This window comes from Canis aureus, chromosome 19 (assembly GCF_053574225.1).
Source record: "Canis aureus isolate CA01 chromosome 19, VMU_Caureus_v.1.0, whole genome shotgun sequence".
NCBI classification, from domain to species: Eukaryota; Metazoa; Chordata; class Mammalia; order Carnivora; family Canidae; genus Canis; species Canis aureus.
This window is the reverse complement of record NC_135629.1, coordinates 31,703,394-31,720,806: the sequence shown is the minus strand read 5'-3', so window position 1 is coordinate 31,720,806 and position 17,413 is coordinate 31,703,394. Positions and strand designations below refer to the sequence as shown.

The 17,413-nt window shown below is 37.1% G+C and overlaps 1 protein-coding gene across 18 annotated transcripts in view; it reads right to left on the bottom strand.

The window, feature by feature from the left end:
* FHIT (fragile histidine triad diadenosine triphosphatase) overlaps nt 1-17,413 on the bottom strand; it is a 1,383,460-nt gene that overhangs the window by 477,142 nt on the left and 888,905 nt on the right. The gene's annotated exons all lie outside the window — the stretch shown is intronic.

Sequence of the window (17,413 nt, the reverse complement as noted above, 5' to 3'; positions counted from 1 at the left end):
AGGCCTGGGTCCCTACTCATCTTCTATCCCATGGGCACGTGGTAAGATGCTTTTTCCATTAGCAGGGCTAACTACATACTGACGAGCTGAACTCAGTATTCTTGTTATGTTCATTCTTTCATGCAAACACTTACTAAGGACTTACCCTGTATGAGCAGACACTAGGGAAACAAGATGGAAAGGTATGCAGCTCCCCAGAAATCATGCACAGCGCAATGGAGCAATAGCAAATGGAACCAAAAAGTATAGTACTGTGGTGCCCATGGTATTGGACCAAACAGAATACCCTGAGGTTCACCTAGTGAGCAAGGAGGAGGTTCAAGTTAGTAAAGAACAGAGGTATTGTTCCGGGAGAAATGTCCTGAAAGTGAGAGGCTGGGCAGGGTTGGAGAGGCCCTCCCAGGCCAACAGAAAAGAAAGGACACTTTATAAGAAAGCATGCAGCTGGGGGCCAGTAGGTCACACAGCTCTCAATGGTTGGAGTTTGACGTCCTAAGGGAAATAATCTGGAGCAGCAGACAGGCCTACTTCTCCAAACACTGTTGTGTTAAACACCACAGACATCATTAATAAGCAATGCAAAATCTGTCCTCTTTCAAGACAGGGATTTGAGGGATCATCAAAATCAAATTATAACTAGGGATAATTATAAGACAGAAGGAAGGGACAGATGACCTCTTAGTAGCTTATTCAGGACTAAGAGAGACCAAAACTCTCCCTCTCCATTTTAGAACTTTCTTTAATGGGACTAAGGACAAAGCTCTGCTTAGGAATTTGATCATTCTAAAGGGAAAAAAAAAAAAAAAAAAAAACAGTCCTTTTAATAATATTTCTGTGAGTCCCCTGTGCTAAAGAGAACCAGACAGGTGGGCTCTCTGTTTATAGGACATAATACTAGATTCCGGATGAGACTGGTAAACACGATTCCGGATGAGACTGGTAAACACAAAGGAAATGTGATGTCTGTAGGAAAAGAGAGGCTGAGGGAGGTGTTAAAAAGTGGTCTCCAAGGGACGGAGCCTGGAACACTGTCTGCGAAATACACCGTGTCACGGAATGACCCACCAGTGGACTGGTAGACCAGGGACACCAGAGCTACCCTCTCTTCAGCTAAAAATTATTGCCTACACTGTACTAACACATTCTGTAATCCCCATCATTTTACCCAGGGCTTTGGTGTTTCTGTTACACCAAAGTACTGCAATAAGAACTACTTTGGGAAAATGGAAAACTGTGGCCAGAGTCCAGATGGAAGGAAGCAAGGAGAGAAGCATCAGTAAGCTGTCACCAGAGTCCAGCCACAGAGGAAGGAAGAGAAGTCACAAAGGAGAATTGGGGGATAGTGTGTGTGTGTGTGTGTGTGTGTGTGTGTGTGTGTACACAGAGATCAGAAATGGGAACCAATAATCATGCAAAAGCCCCTTTTCCTTGAGAAGTGGTTTCAGAACAAGCCTCCCTCTGTGGACACTGAGGTCCCACCTCCTGTCTATTGTCACGCTTGTCCTTCAAGTGAGTGTGAGCCTTTATCTTCTTCCTGGCAAGACCATCTATCTATGTAACATGGTAATTGAATCAGGTTTAATTTAAAGGAAAATCAAAAGTCCCTTCCATGCAGCCACATAAGAAAGCACTTAATCTCAATAAACTAGCAGTTAGGATGATAAGAAAAATCTACAAGAGCCGAGAGATACGTAGCAAATCAAAATTCTCTCCATTTGGGTGAAGGAATAAAGCCAAAATAAGCTTTCTTTTCAGCCTAAACCACATAACAGAACACATATTAGAAATATGGGTTAGAGCAACGAGCTGTGACCATCGGTGATTCAGAGGAATCCCCAAACACTCCCCACCAGTTTCATAGAACTGCACTGGCTCCAAAAAATGACATTTACTGAGATTCTTAATAAAATGAACATATTTGGCCATTTCTTATGTTATTGGATTTTTTGGCATACATTTCAGAACTCCAATACTTTAACTCTGCCTATGAGTGAGATGGGGATCCCCACTGGACCATCCTCCCACTGCTGGAAATATTTTCATTACCCAAGTCAGGGGAAGTAAGGAAATGAAAATTTCATGACTCTTGCCATGTAGATAGCTTAATTCAAGTGTGCTATGTTTTTGTTATTTGCATTTCCCTTGGAATGTGAGGACTGTCTTCAAATCTGGCACCTGTTTTTCAATGGCCTCTGCTCAGTGACTTCCTAGAATAAGGAAAAACATAACTCTCCCTGGATGAATGTTAGGATTCTGCTCTATTATAGACCATACTTATCCCAAATTAGGTAACTATGGGTCATTGTTCAAAAATATGTTTATGAGTCCTTTGAATAAAATAAGCATTATATATCATCTAGTTTTCTGAGTTGTGCAGAGCCACTTCCATTTTCTGTGCTTAAATTATTTCATCTTCAGAATGAAGTAGACTTTCTACATGACATCCAATGCCAAGAGTCTATGACAGAGAGAACTGACATTCCTGCAGGGCTACCTTTGCTTTATTTAGTTAGTGCCCTTTATTTTTGCCACCTGTTCTTGACAATTTTTTTTAGCAAAATGGTGTTTTATAAATCAATTATTAAATGATTTTTAAGAACTATAGAGAGGGTAGAGATAGGTTATAAGAAAGACCCGTTATTTTTTTCTATCATTTTTATGGTATAAATTCATCCTCCATACCTCTTGCCTTACAATAAACAAGAAACAGATGGTCATGTCACTCCAGATTGTGGTTCATAGTGGCAATAGCAATAATACAATACAAGCTTTTCATTTTCAAACTCCCACTATGTGGCAGACCTTTATCCACATTATTGGAAGCAATATAAAGTAAGGCTTGAAACCTCTGTCCCTGACATAGTATAGGATCCCATTTATGGGAAATGTTTAGAATAGACAAATCCATAGACAGGAAGTATAGATTAGTGCTTGTCAATAGATAGGAGTAGAGAGGGGATGGGAGGGACTGCTAGTGTATGGGTCTTCTCTTGGGGATGATGTAAATGTTCTAGAATTAGATAGTAGTGTGATGATGGTTGCACAATCCTGCAAATCTAAAAAAAAAAAATCACAGAATTATGTACTCTTAAAGGATGAGCTTTTGATATATGAATTACAAGTCAACTAAAAAAAAAAAAATGACAAACCAACCTACCACCATAGATACAGGCCTTCCAGGTTCAAATCTGAATCCTAACACTTACCACCTATTCCAAACCTAAGTTCCCCCATCCATAAAATGAGGAAAGTACCCTATAGGGAAGTAAGGGTAAATGGAGGACTAAATGAGACCATGGAGAAGGGGCCAAGACCAATTTATAGCATGGTGTAAACACTCTTTAAATATTCTTATTTTTTAATCTTGACAATTGCATAAAGTGAGCAGAACATTCCTGATTTTAGAGATGAAGGAACATCTGACCTGTAGAGAGTGAAGACACTGCCCCTGTTGCAGAGCCACTAAGTGACAGGGTAGGAATGTCAGAACTGAAGCTCCTATTCTTTCATGATACATCACCACCTCATAATGTGGCTATTAACAACCTAATGTGTACACAAACTGCTTACAGACTTCCTACTATGGGCCAGACTCTTAAGGGCATAAACTTCAAGACAGCAATTATCTGTATTGGGAAAGAAAGGACAGTGCCCAGAGACTAATGAAATAAGGAACAGGTGAAATGGTAAAGGTACAAAAGTATTTTTGCCATGCAATTCAGAACCTCAAGGCTTCCTTCTACTTATGAGGGGACTCTCCCACCAGGAGTAGACCAGAGTAACTAGGCTAAGAAAAACATTATTTAGATGCAGTTTCAAGAGGTTCTATGAAAATAATTAAGTACAATCAGCCAACAACCTCAATCTGAATACCATTTTTCATTTAGATTTCTGACCCCATGGTCCAATACTATAGCCACTAGCCAGATGTGACTATTTAAAATTAAATCAGTTAGAATTAAATACTATTAAAATTGTCATCCCTCAGTTTACTAGGCACGTTTCAAATGCGCAATAGCCACACTATTGGCTGGTGGCTGCCATAATGGAAAGCACAGATAACTGAACATGTCCACACTGTGGAAAGTTGTACTGGGCAAGGCTGATCTAAGACATAAAGTCATATCATCAACAGTCAGATATTAAGGGAAAACATAATATTTTATTTAACATGCTAAAAATGGGATTTGGTATGCAAGTAAATACCAAGAATTACAACTATTCACCTTGGTTGTAAAATAGTATGGTAATTCTTCATTTGCATATTTAAGATAATAGTCTCAGATCATATTACTCAGGTGCAGACATTGAATTTTTTTCAGGAAAAAAAATATTGCTTTCCTAGAGTTTTGTCTTATCATAAAAAAGAAAATGCAGGTAGCATAAGACAAACAGATAATGAGGATGCAAGCTCACTGCACCTCTGTTTTGAAAGAAATACAATTTACTGTTCCTGCAAAGAAAAGTTTAGAACATATAAGGAAACTCCATTGCTCTGGTTCCTGAATTAATAGCCTTGTGAGTAGAATGGTCTTTTTCTCCTAAAGAATTCTCCACATGTTTTCATAACCAATCCAATTTTGATACAGATGGTCATGGTAACAGCCCAGAAATAATCTTATAAGAAAGAGTCAAATATGCTAATGGAGACCCCTCCCCATGTCCCCCATGAGCCACTGTCATATTTGTAATATCGAATGAAAATATTTTCTATTCATTATCCTATTTTGCAGTGATAAAGCACACACATATACCACACAACACATACAGCAGAATTATCCATTCCTAATGTTGGTATCTATTGTCTGACTGGATTTAAATTTTTAAAGTGTAACCGATATACATCTACATAAAAATTTCATGAATTTTTACAATCTGAACACTTTTATGTAAACAACACCAAGAGTAAGAAAAAGCGTATTATCAACATCTCAGAGCCTGACTCATGCAGCCTTCCAGGGATCACCTCCTCAAGGGCAACGAACATCCTGACTTCTAACACCATTGGTGAATTTTTACTGTTTTGGTAGTTTATATGCGTGATACTCTTTTGTGTATGCCTCTGTCACTCAATAATGCATGATCTGGTTTTAACAGACCCTCTTTGCTGCCATAAGGTATCCATTAAAGGCTTTCCCATCACACTGTATAGAACCATTGCTTACTGAGAAGGTACTATGTATCAAGTACTGATCTAAGTGCTTTATAAACCTAAACTCCTTTAATTCCCAAAATAAGCTCATCAAGAAAATATTAAATAGATGAAGATCCTGATATATTAATCTGACTAGACTATAGTCCTCAATTATTCAATTAAACACTAATCTTGGTGCTGCTGTGAAGGGCTTTTACAGATATAAGTAAAATCCCTCATCAATTGACATTAAATTAGGGAGATTATCCTGGATAGACCTGATTTGTCGATTGAAAGGCTTTTAAAACAGGACTGAGGCTTCCAAGAGAGAAGGAAAGAAAAAGAAGGAGGGAGGAACTTTTTCTGAAACAGGTAACAATGAGTAACTAACTTACATATGCTAATAATAGCTGGTAAACCAATACAAAGGAAATGTGAGCAGATCATTCCTGGATTGGAACTAACGGTAGAAATGATAGGCATCGTGGTTAGAAAAATTTCTAAGTTGCTGTTCTTGTTATTTTCCAAGTCAATCCTGATAACATCTATTCTTGCATACTGTCCCTGGAGGTGCACTCTGATTTTTCAAGTCTGTGGGTCAGATTTAGGTTCAGAAAGTAAGGTCACTGAGTTTGTGGTTGACTGGTGACAGGAAGTGCTTTTTGACAGTCTGATCTCTGACTTGTTATCATTTCTCAAAGGAATCTCAGTAAAAGGCTTTCCCTGAGTGGACCTGAAAAGATCAAGTAAACCTGTAAGTTTTTTAACAACAAAAACTACCTCTTTCATCATCATCTTCCCCTCGACATGTATCACTTAGCAGGATTAAGGTTAAGTCTCAGTAAATATGGACGGGTATCATTTGTCTTCTCTTTGTCAATTTAAGGCTAATTTTAAAATTGTTTTCCATTTTCATTGGTGCAATTAAAGCCAAAATGGAATTCCTAATTTTCCCTTCCCAACCTTTTCCTTCTCAAGTCTTCATCTCAAAGATCCATCTCCCACTGTCACTCAGTTTCTTAGGCCAAAATCATAGTAACGGTCAATCAGTGAATTCCACTTCCTAAGCATCTTCTAAAGCTGTCTACTTCTCTCCATATCCGTCATGAACACCTCTGTTTAGGCCATGCTGATGCCAAACCCAGACAAGTAGTCTCCCAGTGATCCTAGCTTCCAAAAGCCCTTCTATTATATATAACATGGTACTCTTTTTTAAAATTGTAAATTAGATACTACTACTCCCCTGCTTAAAAATCCAAAAGAGATTGGGTATTTGATGGCAACAAAGAATTACTGAAAAGTTACTATGATAATGGAATCATGGCTATATTTTTTTTTAAAAGAGTTTTTGTGTTTTAGAGGTATAAAGTGACATATTCACAAATGAAATGACTGGATATTTGCTTCAAAAAACTCAGTGTGGCTGGGGAGAGGGACTAGATAAAACAAGATTGGCCTTGAGATGACAATTATTAAAGCTGGGTAACAGGTACATGGGAGTCATTGTTTTCCATTTTTCTTTTTTTTTTTAATATTTATTTATTCATGAGAGACAGAGAGAGAAAGAAAGAGAGAGAGAGAGGTAGGGACACAGGCAAGGGAGAAGCAGGCTCCATGCAGGGAGCCTGATATGGGACTTTATCCCAGGACTCCAGGATCACGCCCTGGGCCAAAGGCAGGCGCTAAACCACTGAGCCACCCCGGGATCCCTATTCTTTTCCATTTTTTGTGTAAGTTTGCAATTTTTGTAACAAAAAGTTTTAAAATCCCCAATGACTCCTGCACGCACATAGAATGAAATTCCAAGATTGTGCCTTGGTCCAGAAGGTCCTGTAAGATCTAACTCCTGCTTACCACTCTCTGATCTCTTCCAGAGCTGGCTCAGTCCCTTAACTATGGAAGAGCTACCAAGTAGGCTATCCATGTGCCTTATTCATGCCAAGCTCTGTGACATTTTCGGGCCTTTACAAATGCCCTTCCCTACGTCTGGAGGGCTGCACCCCAGACATTTTAATGGGTGGCTCCTCCTCCTCTGGATACCATCACTCCTCAGGAAAGCCTTGTCTGACCATGCTATCTGAAGGTATTTTCTCTCCTGGCCCTCATCCTCCCCACCCCCTTCACTCTTCCACACTACTCAACCTCCTTTTTTTTTTGCTTCATTTTTCTCATAATGCTCATCATTTTTTAAACCATCTTATGTCTCGAATATGCCATTTTAGAAATAAGTCATTTGTTGTCAGTATCTCCTAACAGAATATGTGCTGAGACATAACGGGGACCTTTTTTGTCTAGTTCACTTGCATAGTCCCTGTGTCTATCATAGTACCCAGCACCGTAGGATGCTAATGAACAGACATTAAATGAATTCTCTATTAGACCTGACCATTAAGTTTGCATACATATCACATGAACGCCACTAAGAATCACTGATGTCTTGGAGTGCCTGGGTGGCACAGTTGGTTGACCATCCAACTCTTGGTTTCAGCTCAGTTTGTGATCTCAGGGTTGTTACATTGAGCCCCTCATGGGGCTGTGCACTCAGTGTGGAGTCCGCTCAAAACTTTCTCTCCCTCTCCCTCTGTCCTGCCCCTAACCCCCACTCTCTCTCTCTCTCAAATAAATAAATAAATAAATAAATAAATAAATAAATAAATAAATATTTTTTTAAGAAAAAGAATAACTGATATCTTAAAAGGTTAAATTATCCTTACATGTATATATCTGTATAATTAATGAATAGTGTCTATGGAAGTCCTTTGAATTAAATATGTTTCAACATAATGAATAATTAAATGCATACATTAATTAATACAATTAATGAAAAATTAATACCTCTGTATTTCTTTGCAATTACATAAGATATATCTGTATACATTCATACATATATATATAGTCAATATTCCAAGACCAAATATAGAAGATTCTTCTTTGTTAATGTAGAAAGAATATGACAGTTAATGATTGCTACATTTTTAGCAAAAATAAATTGTTAAATGTATTGGTGTCAGATCTTATACTTTAAAATTCATTTCTAAGATTCTTAGCTGGTGTAAAACCATGTCAGCATAATAACCAAGTTTTGATTTCCTTTCAGATGTTCCTGGCTGCTGAAAGAATTGATTTTTAAGATTTTTTCCCATTGACCTATAAGACTGTGAAAAAGAGATAGCTCTTCTTAATCTCAAAGATCCAAGCCGAGCTTACATTCCCTGGCCATTGTTCAGATGTCACCTTCAGAGCTTGCTTCTTTATGTATTTTTGGAGAAACACAAATGTATTAGTGATAGGACACTGCCTGGTAGGTTTTAACCCTCTTTGAAGTGTTTTAATATTGATAGCTCAACACCATTCATTTGAGGATAACTGTCCCCAGTTATTATAGATATAATAAAATATTTTTTAATTTTAATATACCCTACCTTCTCAAACATAAATTTATTCTGGGGCTATGTAGGGAACCCAAATCACCAAGGGAAGTATTAAATAATATGTGGCTTGAGTAAAAGAGAGATTCTAGCAATTTGGCTTTCTAACTGGTAAATACTAATGAGGCAGGAATAGTAATAAAATGGAGACACAGCATCTCAAATCCACCTATTTCTCTAAAACCAGACTAGCCTAGATCCTAATTTAAACTTTAAAGGCCCTTTCCCCACTTCCTGTCTCCCAAGGCAAGAAATTTTAAATTGTACCTGCTATCAAATATTGTTTTCCTTCCCAGACACCTGAGAAACTCAAGTCAAAAACCTTATACAAAGACTCAACTTAGAAGCCAACATACACAGCAACACCTTTGACAGTCTGCAAACAAGTGATTAAATGGCCATGGTGGCCCAGTCTAATGCCATTTTTATAAATGGAAGTTTAGAAAATATCACAATTGGAACTGTCATTTTTACTTGGGCTAAAGAGGCTATAGTTTCATAAACAGGTTAGTTCCAATGAGAAGGTACAATTAATAGAGCAAAAAGCAAAACTCACTACAGAGATCCTACCACTATTAGATTTTTTCCAAAAGTCTATCAACAGAGTTCTAATTTGTCTCAATGCACACAGAGAAGTGCTAGACCAGACCCTCTTTTGCAAAAAAAAAAAAAAAAAAAAAAAAATCTTTGAGACATTTTGCATTTTGTCTCCAGCAACCCCAGTCTGAATATAATTCCCTGAACATACTCTTCTACTGCACACAGCTCTCCTCATATCCAGGGGCTTACTAAATCTAAATAATTCCTATTTATTTCACCTTATTTTGTTTCAAAAGTAGAATTTAGTGCTTCATCATTTGCATATAATACCCATTGCTCATTACATCATGTGCCTTCCTCAATGCCTATCACTCAATTATCCCTTCCTCCCACCCACCATCCCTCCAGCAACCCTCAGTTTATTTCCTATAGTTAATAGAGTCTCTTATGGTTTGCCTCTCAATTTTTATCTTATTTTTCCTTCACTTCACCTATGTTCACTTGTTTTGTTTCTTAAATTCCACATGAGTGAAATCATATGGTATTTGTCTTTCTCTGATTTATTTCACTTAGCATAACACCCTTTAGTTCCATTCATGTCATGTAAATGGAAAGATTTTGTTCTTTTTGATGGCTGAGTTCTATTCCTCTGTGTGTGTGTGTGTGTGTGCGCACAGCACATCTTCTTTATCCACTCATCTATTGATGGACATCTGGGCTCTTTCCATAACTTGGCCATTGTGGACATTGCTGCTATAAACACTAGGGTGCTTGTGTCCCTTCGAATCACTATGCTTGTATCCTTTGGATAGATTTCTCGTAGTGCAATTGCTGGGTTGCAGGATAGCTCTATTTTTAACTTTCTGAGGAAAGTTCTCCATACTTTACATACTCCATATTGTTCCATACTTTACATACTCCATACTGTTTTCCAGAGAGGCTGTACCAGTTTGCATTTCCACCAGTAGTGTAAGCAGGTTCCTCTTTCTCTGCATCCTTTCCAACATCTTGTTCCTAAGTTGTTGTTAACTGTAGCCATTCTGACCAGTGTGAGCTCACTGCGGGTTTGATTTGTATTTCCCTGATGCCAGATGATATTGAGCATCTTTTCATGTGTTTGTTAGCCATTTGTGTGTCTTCTTTGATGAAATGTCTGTTCATGTCTTCTGCCTATTTCTTGACTGGATTTTCTGGTGTTCAATTTGATAAGTTCTTTATAGAGTTTGTATACTAACCCTTTATCTGATAAGACATTTGCAAATATCTTCTCCCATTCCATAGGTTGCCTTTTAGTTTTCTGGACTGTTTTCTTTGCTGTGCCTGCTTATTTTAAAATCCAAATTGGAGGCTACTCTCCTTTAGAAAGTCTTCGTGACTAACATTTCATCTTCAAATCAATCCCACCCTTCCATATACTCCGATCCTACTGACTTAATTGTTTTAATTGCTGGCATTTTCACAATAAATTGCTATTCACTTTCAAAATGTTTATCATATATACTAAATGGGACTTAAAGACAAAGATGGCCCCTTCCTTGGGTCTTTGTCCCCAGGGGCTTGCTTGGGGCCTGGCACAAGGCCTTCTCAGAAAATAACAAATAAAAGAGCAGACAAGTAAATGAATGAAGCCCGCCAGTATCTCCTTAAATTTCTAGTTCCCATACAGTTCCCACCACTAGGTTTCTACTTCATGTCCAGTAAAGTTTATCATCTACTTAATTTTTCAGTCCTAAATATTGTTAAACTTTGAGGTTTATTATCACTGAAGTGTTATCACTGTGGCTTCCTTAAAGAGTGGTTCACAGTCAGGTATTTTTTAATTAATACCTTCCTTCTTTGTGCAGAGAGATGTTTATGGATCCACCATTTGATGCTACAGATTCTGCAAAGTGATTGTAGACTTTATTTCCCCCTTGTATAATTTATACATACACAAGTAATACATGAAAATATCCTCATTGTAAAAATTTAAACAATACAGTAAAACTTGAAAACTCTTACTACTTCACCGAATTTATTTCCCTCCCCAGAGGCAAATTATCAACATCAGACTCTTTTTTTCATTTAGTTATTTGCTATGCATACATGTTTTGTGTTGTTTGAGTCTTGTACATAGGTCAGATCTCAAGGTTCTGTAAACTTCCCTATTCAGTTAAAAACATGTCTTAGAAATAGTCCCATGTCAGAAATATACCTCATGCTTTTTAAGTACTAGTATGCCGTACTTTGGGTATACCATAGTTTAATCATTCTCATATTGATTAAAATATATGCTTTTCAAGTTTTCTCTCTTAAAAATCCCTGAACATATCTCTATATAAAGACGGCAGGGAGTACTAGGTTTAAGAGTATGCATAGGTAAGCTTACCAGAGAATGAACCTATTTCTCCAAATCCTCACAAATAGAATGGATATTAACAGTTGTTGTTTTTCTTTTTTTATTTTTTTTAAAGATTGTATTTATTTATTCCTGAGAATACACAAAGAGGAGAGAGAGAGAGGCAGAGACACAGGCAGAGGGAGAAGCAGGCTTCATGCAGGGAGCCTGATGTGGGACTCGATCCCAGGTCCCCAGAATCACGCCCTGGGCCAAAGGCGGTGCTAAACCACTGAGCCACCCGGGCTGCCCACCCCCCCTTTTTTTTTTTTTAAAGATTTTACTTATAGTTGTTTTTCTTTCCAGTCAATCTGCCAATACCAAGTATTGGTTGTATTAGGTCATCTACATGACCTAATCCAGTTCAGAAATGCCTATATTCATATCCATTATGGTACACTGTGATTGGCACCCAGATTCAAGTGAAATACACCACATAGACCCTCACAGGCTCCTACTCAAATCTTTTCAGTTCACATCCCAGTAACATCAACATGGATTCAAAATCAGTTCATGTTTAAACATCAGGAAGGAGGGACCATGAATAATATCTTTATATAAACTACTCTGTTACATCCCCTTAATACCTGATGAGGTAGAAACTTTTGTCACTTTTTTATAGATGAGCATGACTGAAACTGATTCTCCATGGGTGCCAAGCTCTGCTTCACACCAGAAAGCACTAAATAACCTGAGAATTAGAGAATTGCACCAGGGCTCTTTCCACATCAACCTTCTTCAGGTTTTTATTCTTCCTTGGGGCCTTAGATAATGCTTTTGACTATCATTATCCACATCAAAACTTAAAATGCCTCCACTCACTATTTTAACCAATGCCATGGCCTTGGAGACACTCTTAGCATCACAGATACTAGAAGAAGACAAATATTAACACAGTGGCAGTAAATGTGATCTTCATTGGGCACCCACATTTTTTTTATAGAGTTTCTCAGATTATTCCCCAGAACTAACATCCAAGACATGAAACAGCAGAGAATAAAGCCCTCCATGATTAACATAAAAAATATGAGAAGAGGTATTGCACTTGTTACATCTTGGCAATATTTAAGAATAGTCAAAAATTCTATCCTGAACAAAAAGCAATAAAATAAAAGAGCCACATATACACTGTTTGTTAATTTTTAAAAAGTTCCCTAATACTACCAACAAAATCTGTACTAAGGAAACAAATTAACTTTCATATCACTTAAGTTCTACTAAGAAAAAAAAAAAAAAAGGTACATGTTTTAGCACCAAATAAAATGAACAGAAAAATGCTTTCTAAAATGTTGAAAGGCATGAAATGAAAGGTTAAAATATTTCACTATGCATATGTTATGCTGGAACCTTGAAGCTATCGTCTCCATGAGAATGGCACTTTAAACATTACTTAAATGTGTTTTCTGAAAGTATGGAATGATCAATTCATTTTTAAAACCCTTAATGTAACAGTACTCTTACTTTGCCTGACAGATGACAAGGCTCAGGAAAGGCAAAGATCAGAACTGCAGGAACAAAAATAAAGTTGGCACCAGATTCACTTCCCCTTCATGCCTACCCTTTCTTCTCCCTTATCATACAACAAAGCAAAAAAGAAAAGTATTGAATATGAAAACCAGAGAGATTTCCCATGACTGAGCCTTAGCAAGTACAAATGCATTAGTAATGGAGCTGATTCCTGTGACCTTTTCAATTATGATAATCCCTCAAAGAAAATTAAAACCATTTTCTAAAACATGGTCCAAGGAGTTCCATAGATAATTGAAGAAAACATTTAGGAACATCCCTGGCATTTTTTTAAGTATGTACATACTTAACACACATCTGTTCTACTCTACAGCCTTTCCAGGCATGATTTTCATGAGCAAAAGGTCAATCAAACTTGAAAGACATTTTTTTCAAAGTCTGTTTCCAGAAATTTTGCCCTACCTCCCTTATACATATTTATATTTTGAAATGGGAGAGGGGGACTATATACTGGTTTCTGTCTCTTGAGGATCTGTAGGCAGAATGACCAATTAATACTTCATTTAAAAGGTATTCTTTTGTTTTGGATATGACAAATACACACACTGGAATTAGAGTCCCCAGGATTTCCACTGGATTTCTAGTGAGCAAAAAAATTTTCCCAAAGCATGGAAGCATGTATAGATTTAATTTTATTTAAAGTAAAATGACTCACAAAGCTCACTTGCACCCAATTCCCACTTACTGAATAGGCAGACAATATTTAAGGAAATCAAAGATCAACTCATTGCTGGAGCTGAATAAAGTGATTTCAGTTTAGAGCCCAAAAGGAAAACCAAGTTTAAAGATACAATATCCAAGAAGCGGAGCCTTTGGTCTTCTAGTCTGGCCTCCCTCTTGTTGGTCTTGTGGCAATTACCTGGCCAGTTAACCAATCAGAGCCTCAAATTCTCATGGGCAAGAGGAGGGTATTGGCATGATAGAGCAGACTGGGAACACTGCTATCAGAGATTAAGTGAACTAACTGATGAAGATTTGAAAACTATATAAAAATATGTAAATGAGCAAATGGTGTTCAAATTACTAGTTCTTATTTACAGAGTTAGATTTTCAGTATCAATAAGCATTTTCCTACCACAACAGATCTGGGATAAGTTACACTGCACTGGAAACTATAAAATGAATTCAGATCAACAGAAGCCATTCTACCGCCTTCCCATTTTTCTAAGAGGAAATCAGAGCTTAATTGGAGAGAATGGGGAGAAAATGAGGTCTTTGTTTCAAATTTATATTTCTGTTGCAGATACCTATTAACAACCAGTTACAGAGCTATTAAGCCACACTGCGATTAAAAATAAATAAATAAATAAATAAATAAATAAATAAATAAATAAACAAACAAACCCTTTAAACCATCATCAGAAGATCAGCCTAAAACACATACTACAAAGGATGTGAAATGGCTAATGAAGACTTCAATATCAGGATTATGACCCTTAATTTCACTAGGAAGGTGTTCTATTGTTAGAGCTCAAGCACATGGAGAAAAAAGCGTCAAGGGAGCACACATAACAACCCCATTAAAGAATACTTTGCCTTGGTTCGCGCATAATTTCATTTTTACCCAATTCAAATATCACAGAATAAAGAACTGGAAGAAGAAGGATGATAAAAGACCAGCGCTTGGGAGAGAAGCGGTTCTGCACTAAGTAAGTCTGGAAAGGACAGTGCAACCTGTACTCCTTTGTGGAAACAAAGTCCCCAGCAGCTGGCAGGAAGAAGGAAGACAAGAAGAGAATGCCTTTGCAATTTGCTTCAAAATCTATTAGCAACCCTCAGCTCCAAGAGTTAGAAATCCCTTGAAACAAACAGTGGGAAATGGGGAATAAGTCATCTCTTTTGGAGAAAAGAATAGTTTAAACCAGTGAAGATATGCCAGGGTTTTCTCACAGAGGAGGAACTGAGGGAACTAATTACTTCGGGACTTGTAGGGACCTCTCATGACAAAGCCGACTTATTTATAACTACCTAGAAGCAAACATCCCTTTATGCAAACCCACCACAGCCAGTACTTTTTTAAACACTGAAGATATTTACGCAACTTGCAACATTTTAGGGAAATGAGCGAGGCAGAAGTCACTTCAGCAAAGTTCAAACATAGATTTATCTGTGCATGCCATCCCTTAAAGGAATCCCCTGCAACTTTTTCCTAAATTCTGTGTGACTATTCCCAAAGGTAGTCTCAGTGGGATTCTCATTGTTTATTAAATGCCAAGGAAACATCACAGGGTTCACCGATATTAGAAAATGTATATCAATCGTTAAGATTGGACATGTAGCCCCGGTATAAAGAGTGTTTCTTCTCCCCGCTGTCTTCATTATTTTGTCCAACAATGATCCACAAATCATAAGCATAATTAAATCTATTTACCTGTAGCTTTCCCTCATAAGCAGCAAGCTCCAGGCAGCCTCTACTTTCCACTTAACCTCCCCAATGTCAGCATCGTGCCTCATACACAGGATAAAGCTCCATATACACTGGCTATATTTGTTATTTTAATTATCATCACTGAGGCATTATTTTAAATTATATTTATGGTGAAAATCTTGAGTTTTCTAGGAATTTGTAATTCCCTCCTCAAAATTTCAGTAATTGGAAATGAATATGTTTATATAAATATGTTTACATAATGACTTTGTAAAAAAGACGTTTACATTTATTATAGACTGGCCAAGAAAATATTTTTACATCAAGACAATTTCCTTCTAATCTACAGCATTTTGCCTTTTCCATGAAGGCTGAAAGAAAAAGGGAAGTAATAGATTACAGGTAAAAGTAGGGGCAAAATAAAACAAAATGATAGAGAAGCAAGTCCCCAAATGTCAAAGAATCACCTAGAAAGAGTTAAAAATGTCAATTCTGTGGATCCATCCCTGGATAGGTAGGTACCCCATATTTCTGAACACTGAGAGAAAAGAGATGAATCGCAAAAATTCATGTTCAAGTAGAAGGTAGTTTCTCTTATTTTTCTTTTTAAATTTTGTTTTCAGAACTAAATGGATTATAAAAGAGTAAGAAGTGGAATTTACTGTCATTACATTATTCTCTTGATCACTATGACCTCCAGTGATTTTGTTGTTCATTATTGTTATACACCCAAGTTTACAAAGAATTTAATATGTTTCTTCACTTCTAGGTAGAGATGAATTTTGGTAATAGTCATTGGCTAGGAAAACGGAAATCACAAAATAATCATTGTAGAAGGAGACTATGTCATTACACTGATGAGTAATTTTGGGGAACAAACTAAAAAATGTATATGCATTTCATATTTTCTTATTTCACATTTTTTCCTTCTATCCCTAATATGAATCAGAATATATATGAGGATGTCACCAAAATCAAAGAAAATCTTGTAGCATCATGTGGTAGATTTTCTCTACCATTTCAAATGGTAGAACATTTCAAATAAAATAGGTATTTTACTCATTTTTCACAGCAAATTTATTTAAAATCCTGCAGTGTTAGCTGTTAGCTTGAAACTCTGTGTTCCATTCCTAAATCGCTTTTCAGTACTTAAATGCTTTTTTTCCCCATTTAAGATTTCTAAAACCTGTTTGGATGTTTATTTTTCTGCATCGACATACATATTACCTACCAACAGGCATGTCATATGTCCACGTGTGTGTTTGCTTGCCTTTCTCCACCCTATATAAACCTGATGAGAAGGACATAACTTCCCTCATTACTGTAGCTTCAAGTCCTAGAACAATGGCTAGCAGAGAGCAGGTACTTGTGGCAGTGTTGGCTGTCAGATAAACCCCAGTCATCACTTTAGGCTTCTTTAGTAAATGTGTTCTTATCTTTTAGCTGGGTGTGTAGCTGCCTGAAATAGAGACCACACCCTCTAATCTTAAACTGTCTGCTTTTGCCCCTTCTTTTTCTTTTTCCTCCTTTCTGCTGGCTAAAACGTGGTAGTAATGGCCAAAACGTTCTATTGGACAGCATTAAATTAGTTGTTCCTCCTCCTGATATAAATACATGTTCCTATATACACATGTATACATGGACATGCACATGCTCACAAAACCACATCCTTTTTCCTCAATGAGTCAAAAGACTGGAAGAAAGAGACTTTTAAGCTGATAGATCTTTCTTTGTATCAAGAAGCAACATTTTCAAGTGAACCACAATGGCTTCACTTTTCAAGCCATCACTATGGCATCAAAATGGACAGATTTAGACTTGGGACACTCTACGCTGCATGTGAAACAAATGGATTATTTGCCTTTTTTTTTTTTTCTTTCTCTACTTTTAGCCACATGTCACTATTATTCACACAGAAACACAGGATTGTCTCTAGGCACTGACATTTTGCACATGTGGCTAACTCAATGGTTAAGCGGTACCCATAAAACATCGAAAAGAATAACACTCAATGGTATTTAGTCATTCAATCAACAGTT